The sequence below is a fragment of the Trichogramma pretiosum genome, unplaced genomic scaffold (genome assembly GCF_000599845.2).
Source record: "Trichogramma pretiosum strain Unisexual culture from Peru unplaced genomic scaffold, Tpre_2.0 scaffold15, whole genome shotgun sequence".
NCBI lineage: Eukaryota > Metazoa > Arthropoda > Insecta > Hymenoptera > Trichogrammatidae > Trichogramma > Trichogramma pretiosum.
The window spans coordinates 464,394-486,010 of NW_019641686.1; the positions used below are offsets into that span (position 1 = coordinate 464,394).

At 37.7% G+C, this 21,617-nt stretch overlaps 1 non-coding gene across 1 annotated transcript; it reads left to right on the forward strand.

Moving 5' to 3' along the window:
• Nucleotides 1-3,652: 3,652 nt before the first annotated feature.
• Nucleotides 3,653-3,725, forward strand: Trnak-uuu. Its single transcript has one exon. It is a non-coding gene; the product is annotated as a tRNA-Lys (tRNA).
• Nucleotides 3,726-21,617: the final 17,892 nt, after the last annotated feature.

Genomic DNA, 21,617 nt, shown 5'->3' on the forward strand with positions numbered 1-21,617 from the left:
AATGGCCGGAATCTCATCCTCGGTATACTTACACACATGAGAGTCGTTTCTTCACGAGAAGATTCACAGTTAATGAGCAACAGCCGTACCTATATAGTAGCCAAGCAGGCTGAACTAGAGGGTGTTTGAAAACACACACGCACATACTCTCCCCCCTTCTTGAGGCATATATATCAAATATTAACTACATTTATTCACGGCCGCACTAACACATTGTCTGCAGAATTAACCCTGTGACTTTCATCTCGTTTTTGCCGTTCACGGCGTATGTATAACACCCCCAATATGTCAAGTGCTGCTTCTACGCTCATGTGTATTATGACCTGCACGAGTTATAATACATAATATGAACTGCAGCCTCTAGGTATGGACGCCTCACGATTCTGGCAATGTGCGAAGAGCTATTAACATCACAATGTCTGCACTTACAATGCGCCAACGAGGGTGTGTTAATCATACTACGTTTCAATTCTCTGCTCATGTATTGTATATCAGAGTTACTCTGAGCCACAGTCGGTGAAGGTGGGCCAACCTAAAGTCCAAACATTTCGTTGTAGATTTTAACTCGTAATATTTTACGCGTGATATATCATGGACTTTCTTTTTAAATGTTTACAACTTATAGGTAAGATAGATCTACAATTCAAGATAAAGTCAAGTAATTTATATCGATGAAAAGAATTTATTATCCAGCCGATAGTGTATTATCGTTGGAACAAGGAGAGCTTTTACGTCCCACGCGACTCGTCTAATGTATTCATACGGTATATAAATTATATGCTCCCCTTATCCATCTATATGTGTGTTTCACAAGGAGCAAAAACACGACGCTTGAACAGATTATACGAGCCAGAGGCACGTCAATTTATTAAATGGAAAGATTGCAAATTTTCTGGCCATGAAGTGTCTTGCATTGAAGCGAACGCGCGCCGGGCCAAAAATAATGGTCCGCCGAGATAGCAGTACTATATGCCTATATGGATATACTGCGCGTGAACGGACAGAAGGAGAAGCTTACACCATGAGTGATTAGGCGCCGCATGGCTATGTAGTAGTTCAATTATCATACTGAGCGCGCTTACGTATAAAAGTAACCCCGACGAATGACGCTCTGGGGTCAATCTGAGGCTAATCAAATCATGCCGGTATATACACGCGTGCAAGCTGCGCATACAGATATTCGTATGTATATACTAATGTACGTGTGTGTGTGTGTGTGTGTGTGTGTGTGGAGGCTGCCTGCGCGCCGCGGGGTGTCTTTCTCTTGCTCTCGTTCGCCATAAAAGGTCACAATGCACAAACTGGCAGCAGATTGCGCTCGTTCACTTGTTCGGTTCTCGGCGCGTACGCTTTATTAATTCCATCGCGCGCGCTCATGTCCGTCGAAGTGACTCTCGCGATCGGGCAGAGTTCCGCGGGGGAAATAGCCGCCCTGAAATCTCACTCTAATATGCCCGTTGGATGTAATGTACCTTCGCACAAAAGGGTCCTGTATCTGATTCGCAATTATGATTCTTGTCATTTCTGTCGTCATGCGGCGGAAGTAGCAGCTACGCTACACTACACTCGCTTTTTCCACTCGCACGCAGGAACGAGGGATGTCTACGGGCCAAATGTTCGACTATTCGCTGTAGTGCAGAGATGATATACGATCAACTAACGGGGATGACGTTAGAAGTCAGCTTTTTCAGCCGAAAATTATGGTAATTTGTTCCTTGCGCACTTGTATCGAGATAATTGAAAGCATGAGAGGTGAAACGATAAATATTTCAAGGGCCCGCCTCTTTTAGACAGTAGCTTTTTCCGCTACGAAAATGAGTGATCTTCTAGGATAGTTCTTTAGTGTGCGGTATTCTGTAGTATAGCTTTGTTATACGAAAGATAAGCAAAACCTTGGCAACACTAGACGCTGCATATTGATTGACACGCTACCGTATGCGTACGAGGATTATGTAAGCATGAGGCAGAGAGAAAGAGACAGATAGAGATAGCGCGTGATGACGAGACTCTGTAAGCTGAAGCAATAGCGGCTTATATAAGCGCAAAGCACGAGAGAGAAGAGAGAGAGACGGATGACGAGCTGGTGCGGAGGGTATAATGAAGCACCGCTTCGCTACGCAGACGACTACGACATGCCGTCATGAATATGCATAATCTAATACCTATGCTGAAGCTATGTGGAACTGAAGTGAGGAGGAGTCAAGTCTCATCGTCATCTCGCTTGGTAACTTTGCTATATTACGGAAAGCCCGATATGAAGCTGAAATGAGAGATCGGATGACGAAGTTGAGAATGTATATGCGTGCGCACACAGTAGCTTTGATTAAAAAAGTACGGGCGCACTACTTGTACTTCGAAAATTAGAAATTGCTTTATTTTTGAAGATTTGTATATTTCAGACGAAAAATGGAATAAAGTTGTATGTTATCCTTATAAAAAAATTTCGTAATGAACATGTTATATCATACTTTTGTTTTTAATTCTTTTTAAATTACATGCTTACAAAAATTGCCAGTAGCGAAGTACCTTGATTTCATCTTATCATCAGACCACTCTCAATTAACTTTGCATTATTTAATATTATCAGTTATCGTCGATTTCACATGGTGATATGTTTTTGCAACACAATCAATAGCACTTCATAAACCGCATATTACTCAATAAGCAAGATAACTCAGAATAAACTTTTCACGATTTAGCAATTTTTTGAGATTTATTGCGGAAATGTTAGTGTGTTAATTCGTTATTTTCTTCTAGAATTTCATTGTATTACAAATAATTTATTATTGTGATAAATATTTTGTAACAAGTAGTATATTATTAATTCTTATGCTAATTATTTCATAAAGTCAAATATTTCTGATTTCGTTTTTACAGAAAACAATTACTTGGTTAAACGATAAAAAGCCATTAAATAAGATAAGGCCGTTCTTAGTACCTGCAAATTAATGAATAAGACTTTTTTTCGATTTATTTTTACTTGTATGTTTCTCACTTACAATGCTGCATGTTTCTATATTAATCGGAATCTTGGGATAAGTCCAAATAATATCAACTTTTGAAGCTCGGATCATCATGAGTAATAAATATCGCTTCGACCTTGATGAACACTCATACCATTTACACTCATAACTAAAATAAAAATTAATAAAATGCTATGAGATATTAATAAATTATAAAGAAAATAAAGGAATTAAAATTGTTAGTATTAATACCAATAGTTTTATGTTTTGTATAATGAAATAAATTTAATTATTTTATTTTCATATACTTTTAAATACCGTTTAAGTTTCTGAAATTGTTTAAAAAAGTTTACATGATTATGATAGTGTAAGTTATATAAATTGTGTAAGTTAGAGTAAGTTATTTAAACTTATTTAAGTTAAGTGTATAAGTTATATTATTTCTTATGGGCTATTGAATATCTAATTCTTGTACTAAATTTTTATTAATTAGTATAGTATGAAAAATTGTTCTTTTAAAATTGTTAAATTAGTAGGTAAAATTGTGTATATAACTAATGCATATAACTAATAATGTTCTAATACTGTGTAATTGAAAGGTTCATTGTGAAATTATCAAAAGTATAAAAAGTACAAGTCCAAATTTGAATACCCGACCCAAAATCGTAATTTTTATCAACTCAGCCAAGGCCCGGATAGCTCAGTCGGTAGAGCATCAGACTTTTAATCTGAGGGTCCAGGGTTCAAGTCCCTGTTCGGGCGTTTTTTTTTAATTTTGAGAAATCTATCTGCTATTTGTTAGCCAATTGAAGATACCGATACAGAATTATAATTATCGCATCGCTTTCTCTAACCTAACCTCACTTTCTAATCTAACCTCACTTTGCTGTACCAAAAAGTGCGACTCATGACTCGGAAAAGGGGGCATAAATGTGAATTTAGCACAGTGCTATAAAATGTTGTACGATACTCGTGCCATAGAGACACTTTTCGGCCCAGCTATTAGGACGCTACTAGGCCCAGCTATTAGGAAACTACGCCGTGCCAAAAAGTGTTACTTATGGCACTTGTATCGAAAAGTACTATCATCTTTGGATCTTGGTATTTTTGTCAATTTTGGCGATTTTCAGGTGTACATATTATTGTCTACTTTAGTTTATGAAAACTCAAGAAAAACTTATTTTTTCACCAAGTTTTTGTTGTTATTAATTTGCATGAATTTTCAAGAAATCTTACTTAAAAAATATTGTTGTAAATGTCTTGAATATTTTTATTGTTCTTACCATTTATATCTTAACTTTTCACTAGAGTCAAGTACCATTTGACATGGATATGAAAAAAAAACCAGTGCTATAAATGAAAGAGTAAATACTATTGCCATATATAAAGCGGACTGATTATTTTTCGACAACTCTACTATAAACTGTAAAATGAGAAGTATAATATTTAAAAAAAAAACTACGTATATTAAGTAATGAAAAACTATCATTTTACCAACTTTAAATCCTGTTACACTCAAGGATAATGTAGTTATAACGATCATCATCAATCCATACGGTCTCATTATTTCATTCGTTATTTCAAATAATCTATGGAATACATAAGTTATAAAATATCGAATTTATCAGAAGTGATAAAAATATTTATTATTAAAGAACAAAAAAATTATGTCACTTAACTCTATACTCTTTTGATGTCGTTGAATGTTACAAATAATAAGTTTATAAATTATATCGTCATTTTTATTAGTATTCCAATTTCTTTCAGTGCTGATATTTCTACCTATTTGTTTTAAACTCATTCTTTTAACGAATGATTCAATTATTAATTCAACAAATTTTGATCATGATTTTAATGAAAAATCACCGTACCTATTAATTTCATTTATTCCAATAATGAGCTGTATGAAAACTACAAATGAGAGACTCAATGCCATAAATAAGATATAAATTAAGAATCCAATATAGAGGGTAAAAATGAATAAAGAATAAAAATATTTTTCTTGGTCAAAAAATAATTCGAGTTGCAGAAACAGAGTTTTTTCAATAGTATGGTTTTTCTGTATAATATCTAAAAATGTTGGTATAATTACCGGTAACGTTATAGATCCAAAATGGAAAATAGAAAAAACGCCTGAGAAAACATTAGAAACACGAAAAATTTTTTATCTTATGCGCTTTACAGTCAATGAGCATTAGGGTCGTCCGCTTTTTCAGAAAAATTTTATACCTCGGCGAATCCAACGGATTCTGAAAGTTTATTATTTGAAACTAAGTTTTCAATTTGGAAAAATTCGAACAAGAGATTTTTAGAGGTGTCGATGTATTTTTGAAATTTTATTTAACCTCAACAAATCGGGGCTGACACTAAGTAGCTTAATAGGTCACCAGTTTTTCTATAAGGTCATAATCGGTTTTTTGAACACGTTGTTTTTTTTGTATTTTTTTCCGTAAAATCGAAAACCGCCATTTGTTTTGGCGTATGAAATCATTTTCTATCATGAAATGGTGTTATTTTGAATTTTTAGAACGTAAAAAATGCAAAATTTGTCTTGTAATGATGAAAAAATGAATAGAAAAATCTGAGAAAAGTTTAAAATATAATTTTGTTAGGATTTTTTCGGTAGGATCGATTCCCATCATTAGTTTTAGCCTAAAAAGTTATTTTCAGTGATGAAAATGTACTATTTTGATCGATTGAATATAGACAAATAGAGAAAAATGCGTCAAGTATAATTCTGGTGTAAAATAAATGTGTAGAGTAAAACTAATATCACCATTCGATTTTACGGAAAAAAGCACAATTAAGTGCGTGTCAAAATAATTTTTTTAATGTTTAATTCATTTGCATATAGACTAAAGACGAGTTTTTTGCTATTAAAAACAAAGCATGACAGTGCATTTTCACCACTGAACATAATTTTTTAGGCTAAAACTAATGATGGGACCCGATTCTACGGAAAAAATTCTAACAAAATAAGTATTTCATACTTTTCTCAGATTTTTTTCGTTCATTTTTTCATCATTACAAGACAAATTTTGTATTCTTTTACGTTCTAAAAATTCAAAATAACGCCATTCCATGACAGACAATGATTTTATTCGCCAAAATCAATGACAGCTTTCGATTTTACGGAAAAAAATATAAAAAACAATGTATTCAAAAAACCGGTTATGACCTTATTGAAAAACTGGGAACTTATGAAGCTACTTAATGTCAGCCCCAATTTGTTGAGGCCAAAAAAAACTTCAAAAATCCATCGTCACCTCTAAAAATCACTTTTTCGAATTTTTCCAAATTGAAAACTTAGTTTCAAACTATAAACTTTCAGAATCCGTTAGATTCGCCGGGATACAACAAATTTTTTGAAAAAATAAACCACCCTAATGTGCATGTTAATCCAACTTTCAACTAATTTTCACTCACTTGCAAAAATCAAAAAATTAGTGCATCCTTTAATTACGTATAGTTTTATAACATCCACTTCATCTTCGCTTTTTAAATTTTTTACAAATTTTAATCCTTCAAACAATGTTCTTAATATCTGGTATGATAAAATTAATTCATAGATATCAGTAAATAATTTCTGATGTGACAAAGTAATTTCTTACCAATTTTTCTTTACTGAGTGTCACGAGGTAAAATAAAATGGCAAAAAAATATGTATTACTTGCAATCAAATTGACAAAAACAGTGTTATCATCTTTTTCAGTATCATTCATAATTCTTATAATAGCCCATGTTGTCTAAAAATGGTTAAATTGATTCCAAAATATATATTTTGTATCATTGTCGAATCATTGGTTATAAATCTAAGACATTTAATATTTGTGATTAAGGATATACTTACTGAAGAGATGAAAATGAATAATAAACTGAACACTATAAAAATATTTCCGAGTCGTTTTATTTTGTGGTTTGTAGGGGAAAATATACACAACATACGATACGGCAAAAGAATATAGTACATGATAAATTCTGGAGAATATCGTTTTCCTAGTGCTAGATTATCAAATGACATAAGATCGCTCATGATTGACGATTCAAATATACTATTAATATAAAAATCGATATTTTTATTAATCTAAAAAATATACCAAAAACTCTAAGGAAGGAATTAAAATATATAAAGTAAATGATAAATAATTTAATATCAACCTATTTGTTGAACTTACGTTAGGCAACAAATCTGTTTATACCATTCATAAGCAAATTTCTTTCGGACATAAGATTTTCATAATAATAGCACATAAGAATTACATTAATTTTTTAAAAGATCTAGTATGTTCTTGGTTGCGACTATTACTATTACACGTCAAAGATAGTAGACATAAGAAAATAAAATTTTAATGTAAGAAAAGTGTAAGTGTATCTTTTTTTTCGTACCAATAATACTTATTTCTTTTAACATAATTATATATTATATCAATATAATTTGGTAATCGTAATAAAAAATGAATTCAAACATGAAATATAAAATGAATCCAAAAATATTAATATTAGTTGCAAAAACAAAACAAGCGAGAAAGTCTAGTTCTAGCTAAACATTGGTAGTAACGCAAATTACAGCTTTTCTGTATGCGTCATATATTCATGTAAAGCTCTCTTTCTCGCTTATACGTGTTTGCGTGTGCGCGCGCGTGTGTGTATGTGCGTATGCCTAAACTCCATCCAAGAGTAACTCTATCTCTCTTTCTCTTTCTCTCTCGCCTATCATGAATTATTAATTAATTGTTTCAACTAACGGGACTGCTTTATTATTCAACTTGACTACTGCTGCTGCACTACCGAATGCGCACCACTAGACTCGCTCTCTCCCTCTCTTTCTTCCTGTCTACACTTTGAATTGATATTACTTTATAGTCCACGGTGAACGAGCAGAATAATCGTTTTGCGCCGCATTTCTGCTGCTGCCACTGATGAAAGTGGATTGAAAGAAGGCTTTTATTGGAAAATCTAGGAGAGCTTGTGGCTTCTGCTACTCCTGCTGCAAGAAACGATGCATACAAATTTCACTCCCTCTCCCCTTCGCACGATGATGGCGTGCTGCGTTCGGCTCTTTCCAACTTCTTCTTCTTCTTCTTCCTCGTGCAAAGTTCAAAGAAACTTTCTTGTTCCTTACAATGTAATGATGTTCGAAAGTATATTTAAATTAGGCTTGATTATAATTTCATTTCATCGATTTAGCATGGATTGTATATTCAACTTTGCAGACGATGAAAGCGTAGAATGATTGAATGAAAAAAGGCAACAGTAGAATCGGCAGTGATATACTTGCGTGTATATAATCGAAAACTTGTAACGCGAACGAATCAAATTATACCGGATGAATTTTTAATGCATAAACAGCTGCAGATATACATTATAAATAAACTCGAACTACGCGCGCTACCCCTACCCTCTTATAGCACGCGTGGCGTCTTTTACTATATACAGCATGGTATATAAGCCAAGCGTCGCTGCTGCTGATGCTCGACATTTGCTCACTCAAATTGAATTTCAGAAAGGGTTCGAAATTTGTTTTCCAGAAACGCTGGGAGGCTAGTGTAAACTTGTGGCTGTACGCGCGCGCGAAGGGGTTACCGCCGTCGTGGCAAATTAATATTTACCTACTCCTTCTACCCGTATAGCTTTATCTTTCTCGCTCGCTCGCTCGCTCGCTCTCTCTCTCTCTCTCTCTCTCTCTCTCTCTCTCTCTTCGGCACTCGCGTATTAATGGATATCCTCGCGCAGTTGTGTATAACATCAGACACGCAATCCTCGCGAACTTTGATATAACCAAGCAGCCAATTTCCGGCTTGCGGCTTACGCTCACACGAGCCTTTCCACTCCCTTTCCAAAAACTCGACTATACCTTACGACCTCATCATCGTATTAAGAATCAAGCCCGGATGTATACGTATATATGGAGGCAGCTCCGCGCTAATTTGCTCGACCGCCAGAGCGCGGACGCTTCTCTCTCTCTCTCTGACTATGTGTACTCAAGTAATCGCTAACTATATGTACGGAATATGTCAAGGGCTGTGCTGCGCTCGATATTTGCGTGTTCGTGAGAGCTTTATTAATGCTCGAATCGAACAACAAGCTCGCAGACCCTCGGCTGATTGGTTCATTTAGCTTTTGACTTTTTGACTAGCTATATAGCTGCACGATCACGCTGTTTGCGGTGCAATATATCGATGACAAGTTTTCAAACTACGGCTGTTTAATTGACATAAAAGTTTAGAATTGTATTTATATTCGCGACGATCGATAAGGCAGACTGAAAGATTCATGGAAAAACTCTATCTTTATACAGCGAACAATATTTTAAATTACGAGTACAAAATTTATAGCAGCACGACGAGTCGTAATCAATACTATGCCAATTTGACGCAATGAATTGTTTAAGTATAATTTTATTACGTCGCATAGCAAGGAATAGAAGGAAAAAAAACGTGAAGGTTATCAAGATAACGAGATTAAAAAGACTAGCAGTAAAACTCGGCAAACTTTATCGGCGAAATGTCGAGACACAAAACAAAATCAATTCGCTGGCGCCTTTCTCTTTCGCCGAACATAACTCAAAGCCAATTTCTTTCTCGCTCGGCCCAACTCTCGGCGCGCGCAAAAGTTAACGCTTGATTTTGGCCCCGTGCGCAGCTAATTTCGCAAATAAATCCCATTACTTCGAGTCTTGCGAGCTGAGCTCTATTCATTATTGCAGTTCCACCGAGTAAGCTACAATTACATACCTATATTTATAACTTTTTTTTAAAGCTATACCCAAATTTCGTGGCCCCGACCTAACTGCAACGATGCAATCTCACTATGTCGGAACGACGCGAACGGCTATACGCTGCTATACTCACAGATCCTATCATTACAGTTGATGCGAGAATTTTTACGGTGTATTTTTTAAAATAATATCCAAGACTAACTTGATTCATACCCACCCTTCTCATCCACAATACACTCGCAAAAAAATTATCGCAAAAACGAATAAAATCACATATATTATGAATCGGTTCAAGTCAATTTCGAGTTACTGGACGCTTTTAAACGTAACACCTAAAGTGACAGAAAAAAATCGATTGTTTAAGGGAAGTCATACACCAATTCACTCCTCTTAGGCATTTTTGAGTTATAAATCACAGTTTAATGTTAAACTACATTTTTAACATAAAATTGACGTCTTTGAGCCCTAAAAACGCGGAAAAAGTTGTCTGATCTAAACTTTGCGCACAGTGTCAAACTGCTAAAATAGCAGAAATAAGCTATTTTTACATGCAAAGACCAACAGGCGATCCCCGTTATCCGCGGATTCGGTATACATCATTACCCTTATTCGCGGATCGTGAAAATGCACCCTTACATTAGTTGTTTGCACGCTGTGAACATTGGTTTTTGTGTATTCATTTTTTTTTCTTCTTAAGAACTTCTGAAAGCTTATGAAGAGGTTCGTAAGGATTTGGTGCGTCGGATGAAGCAGAGTCGCCTTGAAAATTACTTCAATACGTCTAATAAATCTAAATTGTATATTATTTATGTATTTGATGAGAAGTGGATAAATTTCCTCAAACGGGAACCGTACCCCCTGTTTCCCGTATACGCAATGCCTCCGTATCCGCGGATTCCGTATTCGCGGCACTTTTTCGGAACGTAACCCTCGCGGATAACGGGGATCGCCTGTTTTCTACAACTTTTTCCACATTTTTTAGGGCTCAAAAATATCAATTTTATGTTGAAAATGTAGATTGACATTAAACTGTGATTCATATCACAAAAATGCCAAAGAGGAATGAATTGGTGTATGATTCCCCTTAAACATATATCTGGATTACAGTCATTTTTTCATTGTGATCTAACATACACCATCGCATGGCATTCTTTTCAGCAAGTAATTTAAAAAAAAAGGGTTTTCTAGGTACAATTTTTGTCGCAAAATGCTTCAAAACGAGTCGGTTTCAACTAAATGAGGCATTTTGCGAATTTCAAACGGTACTTCAGGTGTTGGCTTGAGAGGGACGGGCAATTCGAAATTGACTCAAACTTTTCAAAATACATATTAAACAAGAAAGAATTTGAAGAAGAAAACTAAAAAATTGGTCCCGATTAAAATCAAAATTTTCGGAGATGTAAGGAGTTAAAAATTGACAAAATTTCAATCAAAGTAGTTGTTGCAGGTGTATATTCTACTCAAAAATGTACATGTTGGCAGTTTACACGATCGATAACTCGATAATTCGTTGCGTTTTTAAAAATGTTTATCAGCAAATACTCTGTGATTTCTTCGAGATATATTTTCTCAAGCGGTTATAATTCTCGATAGTCACACCTTAATCCTCGATATTTTCGGCCCTTTTTGCCGCTACCCCGCATCTACATTTATCGCTTATAGATCATCTTGTTGTTGACGTCTCATCCGGCTATCTTACGGCCATAGATTTCACATATCATACAGAGTCGCACACAGATCCGTAGGATTTGCGCGATGCTGACGAAAAAAATTAGCTATACACGTGTCAGGAATTATCGTTTTTATAAGCAGCCGACTATACGTAGACCATTAAGGATATATTATGACAAGAAATATGGGGGGTTGGTAATGGTGATGCGCTGTGTCCGTTCCGAAAATGTCGTGCGCCGGTATATGTGTGAGCGTCACTTGGTCGCGTGTCGCCTTCGGATAAAAGAAGCATTTCCCTAACTAGGGATCAGTTGAGAAAGAAAAACGGAGGAACGTCAAAATAGAAGACTGAACCGAATCGTCAGTGGGTTTTGTTCAAATTCTTTTGTATGGATTGCACTATATCCTTGAAACTACATATTCTATGAGTATAAGTATACACAGCATCGTTTAAACTTTTACTGAATATAGTTTCTGTTGAAAATATTTACAAATTGTCAAAATATTACAAATTAGTAAAAACATCTGTCAATTTACATATGCAACAATTGAGTGGTAAAACTTGTACATGCATGTTAGAATTTTGAATCGCACTTTTTCACCTGGGAATTGCAAGTTTCGCATGAAAGAAACTGATAAAACAGTCCCTATGTAACTTGTCGTATTTAAAAAATTCTGACCAAATCTGGCCCGTGCCTACGTTAGCGTGACACTTCTCCCTCTTGCTTCGTGCCGTTGTCGTCAATTTTGCCTTAATCGCGCTCTCGAGGGATATCCATGCGCTTTGACTGAGTCGGCTCTCTTTCTCTCTCTACATACATCTCTCTATATACATAATGCGCATACGTATACGCGCGCGGAACGCATAGCCGTATAATATGTAGATTAAGGGTGTTGGGCATATCAGATATCCGGGACATTTAATAATACTGTTCCTGTCAAAACACCCGTATACTCATATAAATGAAGCGAGCTGCGTAGCAGGGGCACTATATGGGCTCCGATCTATATGCGCGCTGGTGCAACCAACTGAGGGTATAATATAGATAAATTGTTCACCCCCTTGAGCAGGCGAGTTTATGTATACAGGAGAGGAGGGGTTATAGAAGCTAACGCGGTTTTCTACATATATCGAGAGCAGTTTCACCCCCGCGTCATATACGCCGACGCCATAGTAGATGGTCGCGTGTATATTTGCGCCCGGGCTCTTTTAATATGGACGATGCTGCTGCATATTACCCGCCACGCGCTCGATGACATTCGAGTTCGCTTGTGTAAACCCACTCGCTGTAATATGCTTGGGTGACGAAAGGCGATACTCTCTTTCTCTCGCCCGTTTATGCTTTAGGGACAATATGACGATGATTTTACGCCTGTGAATGCAGGACCAATCGATTCGTCGCGCCGACGACGACAACTACACGGCGTGTTTACATACTTGAGCCCGTCAGCACATCCCTGAACGAGATAAATTGTTTCTTACGCGCAAATTTTCACCTGTAACGATCGCTCCGAAATATAACTCATCGTGAACTTTTCTGATTATAAATCGAATGGAACTCGAATCCCGAAACGAGCAAAGCCAATCAAGCATCTTTTTATTTGGTCAAAAATACAAGCTCGAATAAATTTCAATGCAAAACTTGCCGAGATAACGCAGTTGGCGCCGCCTGCATTCGGTCGAACGCTTCAAACTATTAATTGCATTATAATTAAGACAGAAGCTCGCGCGTGGTATAAGATGATGCAAACTACAGGCAGGCAAGGAACAGAGAAAGAGAGACAGACAGAACTCGGGCTTCGGCATAAACTAATTCGCAAATCCTTATTCCGCGCGCGTAGCCTCGCCGCCGCCACCGCTTCAAATTCGAATAGAAATACCCGGGAAGCCTTGGAGTTCTGAGCCGCGAAACTTTCCATAATTCCATCGTTTAAGTAACAAATTTGCGCGAAAAGACGCAGCAGCATCTAGTGGAGCGAGAACCCATGTATATGTATATAGGAAAAGCGGATTTAATTCCGACGCTCCTTTATTCCCAATTCTAGCGAACAAAACGCGCGGAAAGAACGCATGACGAGTGCGACATGAATAACTGATGCAGCGCGGCGCACGGAGGCTTATACGGTACAAGACACGAGTCCAGTATAACAACGCCTTTTGTCACACTTTTCCACTTCCAACTTGTATTTGTGGCCTTAAGAGGTACGAAGATAAGAGAGACCGAGAGAAAAAATATGCAGAAACTCGAGAGTAACATTATCAGTGCATTGCAGCGGCTTAATTGACTGTCCACTAATGTAATCTCGCTTGATTAGATATGCCGAACTACAACTAGTCCGACAACCGTTAGCCCCTTCAGCTCATTTCGAGGCATTTCGTTTCTCTCAAATCGAGTAGTGAATCGTCGTTACACGTTTATGCCCATTCTCCAAAAAATCTAATCTTTCTGACCGGAAGCTTATTTATGACGAGTCATTATCATTCGAAGCAGACAAAGCAGTATCTGTCTGCGAGCACAATTAGTCTTTCTAGGCATACGTGTGTACGCGCGTATAGTCTAGCATTCTCTTTCCCTCTATCCTAATACCCTTTCGGTATCTAATAACCCTTTTACTCGTTAAGCTGGTCGCGTGCGGGCAAGCTTGGCATTTTCTCTCGCTCTGTGCCTTTCCCTCACTTTCCTTCTTCCTTTCTCGACGCACCCTCACGCGCGCACCATCCGCGTATACCGAGCGGGCGCCACACGTGTACATTCATTTTTCCCAACTACAAAGTATATAATCCCTAGTTAAAGTAAAAAAGTTTGTGAGGCAAAAGCGAGAAAAAAGCTACATTTATGAGGTAAAAAAGGCGCTCGCCTACATACGTACATGTCAGCAGAAAAAAAGGTAGGGATAGGTACATGAGCTATGAAAAAAAAGTATAAGAGAAAGGGCCGGTCAAGTCAACTCACGCGGATGGGGTGTTCGATTGGTCAGATAGGGCAAAAAAAGGAGGGCCGGATGAGAAACGACGCCGACGGAGCATATAGCAGTGGAGGCGAGCTTGCACACACACACGCGCGCGCACGCAAACATACATATATACTTTCTCCGAGCAGTAGCAGCAATATAACCTGAGGAAAGGCTCGGTGTACGCGAAAGAGAGAGAGAGAGAGAGAGAGAGAAAAAGATCGGAGTCAGGTCACGTAATGCGCGCGCTCGCGCTCGCCGACTGCTTCTACTTTATAACTTCTATTAATCCTTTATCAGAGGCTACCCACTTGCACACCCACATACATGCACACCCACACACGTAGACTAACTCTGCGCAGGAAACTTCCGCCCGGGTTCTAATGAAAAATCCCTACCTACCCCCCTAAAGCTTGCGCTACGCTCGAGCTCTTCGCGTATATGTTATATATACCCATACAGATATATATTGCTATTGCTGCACGTACCAAACGGGCATCCATATCATCGTATCGTGCTTTTTCTCCTATGGAACGTATAGCACTGCAGCTGAGCATGCCGAGGCATCTCTCTTGCTACCTCTCTTCTATCTACTTTTTTTATTTTCCTTATTTCTTAGATATTTTTTTCCAGCTCCGACGAGGCAAACTTTATTTCCAAATAATGGACGAAACTGGCGAGTTTGCTTTGTGCTATAAAGCTATGGTCAATGTGGAGTTTACCTCGGCTGCCAGATAGTTTTTTTCCTGTAATTTTTCAAACAAAATTAAACCTTTTTGTCGATCGGCTAAAGATTTCTTCGAGTAGTGGAGTCGAATACAAAATAAAGAGTATGCGCATGGAATAATTGCAATGGTATACTTTTCGTTAAAGCTTACCATTATGATTACCATTTTTATATCGTTTTTATATTAAAAAAACTATTTTATGATTTATTGGAAAATAATTTGATAATTTTGAAAAAAAATATTCAGAGTTTAGTCAAGTGCAAAAAAGATCAGGGTGGGTTATCCGAAATTTTCAGTATTTTTTGAGTTAATCACAAAGAGAGAGAGAGAACGAAAACTGCGCGTCGAATGTTCATCATCATCGTGAAACACATAATTATTTTTTGGATGATGTATTGGATTAATAGTGTCAGGTTCTGGATTTTCTCAAGCGTTTAATGCGAAGATGTGTAAAATCTGCTACAGTTGCACGCAGAGCAGCACCAGACGATGACGACGACGAAGCTCTCCCTTTGTTGGACTCAATCTCCTGGAAAATGAACATGGAGTAGCCCGGTGCGCATCACCGCGACATCTGCGCTAATTTCACACCGAGAGCTAGTTGGGTACTGTTATATTGTACATCGTGCTCGAGCTTGTGCCTGAATATTATACATTTTTATGTCCATTAATAGTAATACATTTTTTTTAAACATTAATAATCTGATTTTTTTGTATATTCTGAAACCCATAAAAACATAATCCATGTTTTCATACTTTTCAAGATAACATTATTTTATTTTACAGGAAAATTATCAAAAGATGACCATTTCGTCAAGTTAATCGGAGAAATATATTACTTCGAGAAATTAAGGTATGTATTAGAACTTATGAGCAAAAAGTAAAATCCGGTTCACTTGCCTATACCTTTTAGTTACCTTCCTTTATGCGTTTATACTTGTATGGAAATCGTGTATTGGGCACGGATTAATGCAGGATTGGCCCTTGACAATGTTCGTCGTATGAGGCGAGTCATAAACACGAATAGACTATCAAGCTCCATGTCTTCTACCCCCCTCCGCGTTTCAATACAAGATCTTGCAAAAGTGTTTTTATTGTAAAAGAGTGTTCACTGATTGACTGAAAGTTTAATATAATGATAACTAGATGCACGATAGATACATAGAATCCGTAAATGTTATTATTTTCCTCGTACCTTGTTTTGTACGCGAGATAAAAGCGAAAAACGCCATGTATTGTAAAGGTGCCGATACCTGCACCCGGTCACAAGCGCTAACTAAACTTCAAGAATAGTGGTTGCCTAAATCTCGTTCCAGTGTGACTGCTAACTGTAACTGAGAAGTGCGTACGCTTGCGCATACACGATATGTCTATCTTCATCGATGAGCTGTATAACATGTGTGCGGGGTGGGAAGATGCGTATAATAGGGGATCTATTCGTCAACTCGATGTTCTGTTGGAGACAAACAAATTTACGCTACAATATCATGACTTTGAAATAAATCGTAAATACAAGCTAAAGCCGTCTTTAACTCAAGAAATGCTCCATTTTTTGGCATTGAATCGAATCGATTTAAATAAAAAAATACTATCGCGAACAAAAGATAAATTGTTTGTGGATAGTTGAAATTATTAATAACTAATTTCGTTGAAGATTGACAGTTAAGTAGTAATTCATGAGGTGTGTACACCAGGTACCGACAAGTAAGGATGCTACACTATATTCAATGTTAACATTGCTATATAAATTTCATGCTGTTGTAAGCTAATATTTGTCTAGTCGGCACACGCACTCAGTCGCCAGCCAAAGGGTTCCAACGAATTTAATAACGACGCATTACACCAAACATTTAGTTAAGGGTATAGAAACGCGTGTCGATCGATCAGCTACACACGTCTGTACCGTCCTTATTCGCCTCGTTATTACTGTTATTGCATCGAAAAATGGGGTGTTCGGACACCCAGACAAACGCTAAAGTAATCTCAACGTTTTAAGTGTTTTGTACACACATTTACACTTATCAATATATGGAATTCAACAATATTTCGGATCGAATTTTCGCGTGTATATATCGTATTACTTTTGATTGTCGAGACGAAGAGATATTTCGGAAGCAAATATCTCTCGGTCATTGTTGGCTTGGGTTGGACTGAAGTCCAAACTAGCCTTGAACTCGTATACGTATTAGCCAAAGTGTAACGTTTGTGCTTGGAGAATTCGAAGATGATGGTAGCTTCGAGGCGGGCGTATAAAAAAAGTCTCGGTAATTCGTCGAGCGGTCGTTTCTTTTCCCCCGTCTGGCATCTTTTTTCTTCATATCATTTTTCTTGATCGTCGTCGTAGCCGCTGCCAGCATCGCCGACGTCGTTCCTCGCTTGTACTGCAGGAAGGAGAGAAGCCCAGCTACAGCTTGCGAGGGTGACCCTCCCTTATATATTGACTGCCGCAGATACTTGGTCTCCCTCGCGAGCTCGTGTGTGCACGTATACAGAAGATAGCTGTACGCGTGTGACCAGAACAGGCATACCCGTATATCGGCCGCTATTATGGACGATCAATTCAAAATATACATGTACGAAATACTGCTTGGTGGCGCGCACAGACGATCCGTCCTGTCAATAAAAAGAAATCGTCCTCTCTCGTGTTTCGGCCTTTTCATCTTCTTTTTTTGCTTTTTACATGCGTCTCGTTTCATAAAATTTCCACCTCAAGAATTGAGCTTTTATTCTGCCTGTAAAAAAACTTGAAATTTATTTAATCGTGGATCGCTGATTTAGCGTTAATTTATTCGAGCTTTGTCTCCGTTAGCCACTGCTGCGTACACATATGCGCTTAGATAGCAATAGGCTGGATAGTGAGTACACGCACTCACATGGCCACGTATACAAGATGGGGTCTGGTGCGCGTCCATCGAGGCAGCAGGTCACCAAACGAGCCCCGTGCACACGGCAAAGCGCAAGCAACGTACTTGCCGAATCCCTAACGGAAATTCAGCTTTGCCAAAGAGGCTATGCACACACGTAGTACAGTCGCCTAATACTTGCAGCGAAGCGCATCGCTCCGCGGCTGCAGTACGCGTCGGTTTGTGTGTGTGTGCGGCAACAACTACCCTTTCGTTATATACTTGCGTACACAGCCGCGTATGGCATCTACGCGATGCACAGCTTGCGATTCCAGCAGAGTAGACAATCTACCTCTCTTTACACGAGAGCCCGCGCACATATATATAGTTGCTATACTGCAGCGTGACGCTGTATACATACGCTATTCTCTGTATGTATAATGATGCACATAGGGTATACAGAGTGGCCGCGGACACGCTCGCTGTTAACGGCCGCGTAAACACATAGCCACCGGCGCATTAACGCTCCATCTCTCTCTCGCTCGCTCGCTATATATCTGTGGCCGACCTCTTCATTCGATACTGCAGCTCACGTATTCGTACACTTGGCTTTTCCCAAGCTCTCGCGTATACGCGCTTACGCATACAAGCTATACGCTCAACTGTGCAAGCATGTGTGCATGACTGATACGGATGCATTTATTTATAATCAAATTCGGAGCCACGAATTTGCAGCGCGCCTCTAAGAGTCTATTGCTTTTATTTCTACTTTTTCCTTTTTTGCTCTCTTGTTTCCTTTTTTCCTTCTTATGCTGGGCTGATGCTGTTCCTGCTGCTTCTCCATTCTTCGATCAATTTAAAAATCAATATTGACCGAAAGCTTCCTTTTCTTATGTCTTCTACCACTGCTGATACTTCTTCTGCTTCTGCCAATCCTTTATTTATTGACGTGGATTGTCTTGGCCTCGCTCCTATCTCGCGAAAAAGCTCACCGAAGAAATGCTCGAGAGCAGAGGAGATTGCGCTCTCTCTCTCTCTCTCTCTTCCTTCTATAGCCGCAGCTTTACGCCCGTGAGATGTTCCGAACACGCGCCTTGAATAATGCCCCGTCATTTTGCCCAGGCAAGATACAGGACAAGCCAACGAAAGGCTAAAAATATTTACTTTTCACATGGAACTCGGTAACTTTTGGCTACGGATCTCGGTTTCTGGATTGTTTTGTATTTGAAAAATCGGACGATTTTATCGCTCGTTTATCATATGAATTAAAAATATTCCATTTTAGAGGTAAGAAAATTATAATTATCCAGTGCATTCAAAGAATTTTATAAATATCAATTAAAAAGAATAATTTTTGGAAATAACGATATAAAGTTCAATGACTACACACAGGTTGACTTGCTTCCCTGCATGCATATACCGAGCGAGAATACTCGTGCGTGAACGCCTGAAGCTGTGCAACTGGGCGTAAGTCCGAGAAACTGACGCATTTATTCGATCAGAGATGGCGGGAGTAACATGGAGTTCGATCAACTTTTAAAGCAGAGTCGTTAGCTATTCTATTTGTTCTAGATAAAATTAATAATTGTGATGAAAAAAATTTTAGAATATTTACTGACTCAGAATCAATTCTGAAATCACTTTCAGTCTCGTCAAGCTACAATACCAAATCTTTGTTAATCATGAACATAAAAGATAAAATCTTCAAATCAATTTTGTTAAATAAAAAAATAGAATTCATCTGGGTACCCTCTCATGTGGGTATCATAGGGAATGAAAAAGCTGACTCTGCTGCAAAGCTTGCGGCTCAGTCAGGACCACTAAACCAGGTAGAAATACCTTTCTCAGATATTTTTTCTGACCTCAAAAGTAAATGCATACAAAAAGAAAATGAGTCTATTGTCAAAGAGGCACAAGTCAAGGGATCTTACTACTTTGACAACTATTATAAACAAGAACCTAATCCTTGGTTCACTAAATTTAGTCACCTTATTTATAGAAAAGCAATTGTATCAATTAATCGAATCAGATCAAATCATAACTCATCTAAGAGTAGTTTAGAAAGACTCAAAATTATTAACTCAAAATGCTGTGACTGTGATGGTCAATCTGAGGAAACGGTGGATCACATACTATGGCAATGCCAAAGATTCCACAAAGATAGATTAAAAATGATTAATAAGTTAAAAAATAATAATTATTACGAGCCGTATTCCACCGTTTCTCTCATATCTAAAAACCAAGCTGAAACGATAGTTCCTATCGCGGAATTCATAAATTCCATTAATATTAAGATTTAGTAATAAGACTTGGTAATAAGCTAGAATAATTAAGAAAGCATAAAAATTGTTAATGAGTTTTACTTTTAACTTTAATTTCAACTACAATCTTCTTTCTAATTTTTAAGTTTAACTTTTAAGTCAAATGTAAGATTTAAATTTTGTATCACTTTTGTATATGTACTACATTTAATGCCACCTATTGTCAAAATATAAAACTTTGTGTTATGGCAATGTAGTTACACACTAATGCCAATAAAAATCATACTAAATCAAAATCAACTTTTAAATGGAAAATTAATTTTTTTATACACTTTTCTTTGTTTTAACTTTTAATGTTCTAGTGTAAAGTTACTAAATTATTAATGTAATTTATACATTTTGGAAAACTACTAAATCGAGCCTTTTTTTAAAATCAGTCTAAAATTTATTATTTTGAAGAAGTGCAAGTTCCCTTTATATAAATACTAAAATATACTTTCATAAATGAAAATATTCGTTATAAAAAAATACCAATTAGCGTTAGTTAAAAAAAAAATTACAATTTTTCAGTTGAAACCCATGTAGTAATTGTTTATGATATTATTCACATATAGAAACATTTATGCACCCGTCAATCGTACATTTTTCTCATTGTCGAGCTACGAGCATGTTTAAAAGCAAGTGTGGATTATCCACGAGTAGCGAGTCTAAAGCTCGTTATACGCGCGCTTTTCCGAAGAGGTATATAATACTTACATACCCATACCTCACACGTTCAATGTGGCAGCGGCAGCTTACAAAAAAAACTGAACCATTGGGAAACAGCTAACTCGTTGCAAAGCCGATTTTTTCTTTCTTTCTCACTCTTTTTGCACATTTAAATCTCATTTTAATTTATGTACAAATCAGCATAACGCAATGTTTCGCAGGTAGATCGTTTCATACTCTCCTCTTCTCCTATAGTTGTAAAACTTTTATTTATCATACGCGTACATGCACATGCTTGTACGCTTGTATTTGCGTTTGTGTCCACCCTCGAGCAGTATACGTTGGGTTAGAGCAGATCGTGCATATATGTACCACCATCCATATACAGAGAGCGAGAGGGAGAGAGAGATAAAGAGAAGGGGATAGCGAACGCTCGCAAAGGAGAGTCCCTCCTGTGGATGTCCACTAGCCTGGCGTTGCCCTCCCTTATATGGATATTTGTACATGTGTACACATACGCCGACACATATATAGACGGCAGAGACGCACATGCAGCGCACATAGAGGAGCACAGGATACTGACCGTCGCGCAGCTCTTGCGTGGCCCCCTACTACCTCGAAGCTCTTTAGCCGGTTGCCACGGGTTACCGGAGGAGCGGGTGCACACGCAGCAGCAGTAGTAGCAGCAGCGGCGGCAGAGACTGCACGAGTTGGGCTCGCTCGCCGCTGTCATTAAAGCATCGCCTTATCATAACCGCCGCCGCCGCCGCGTT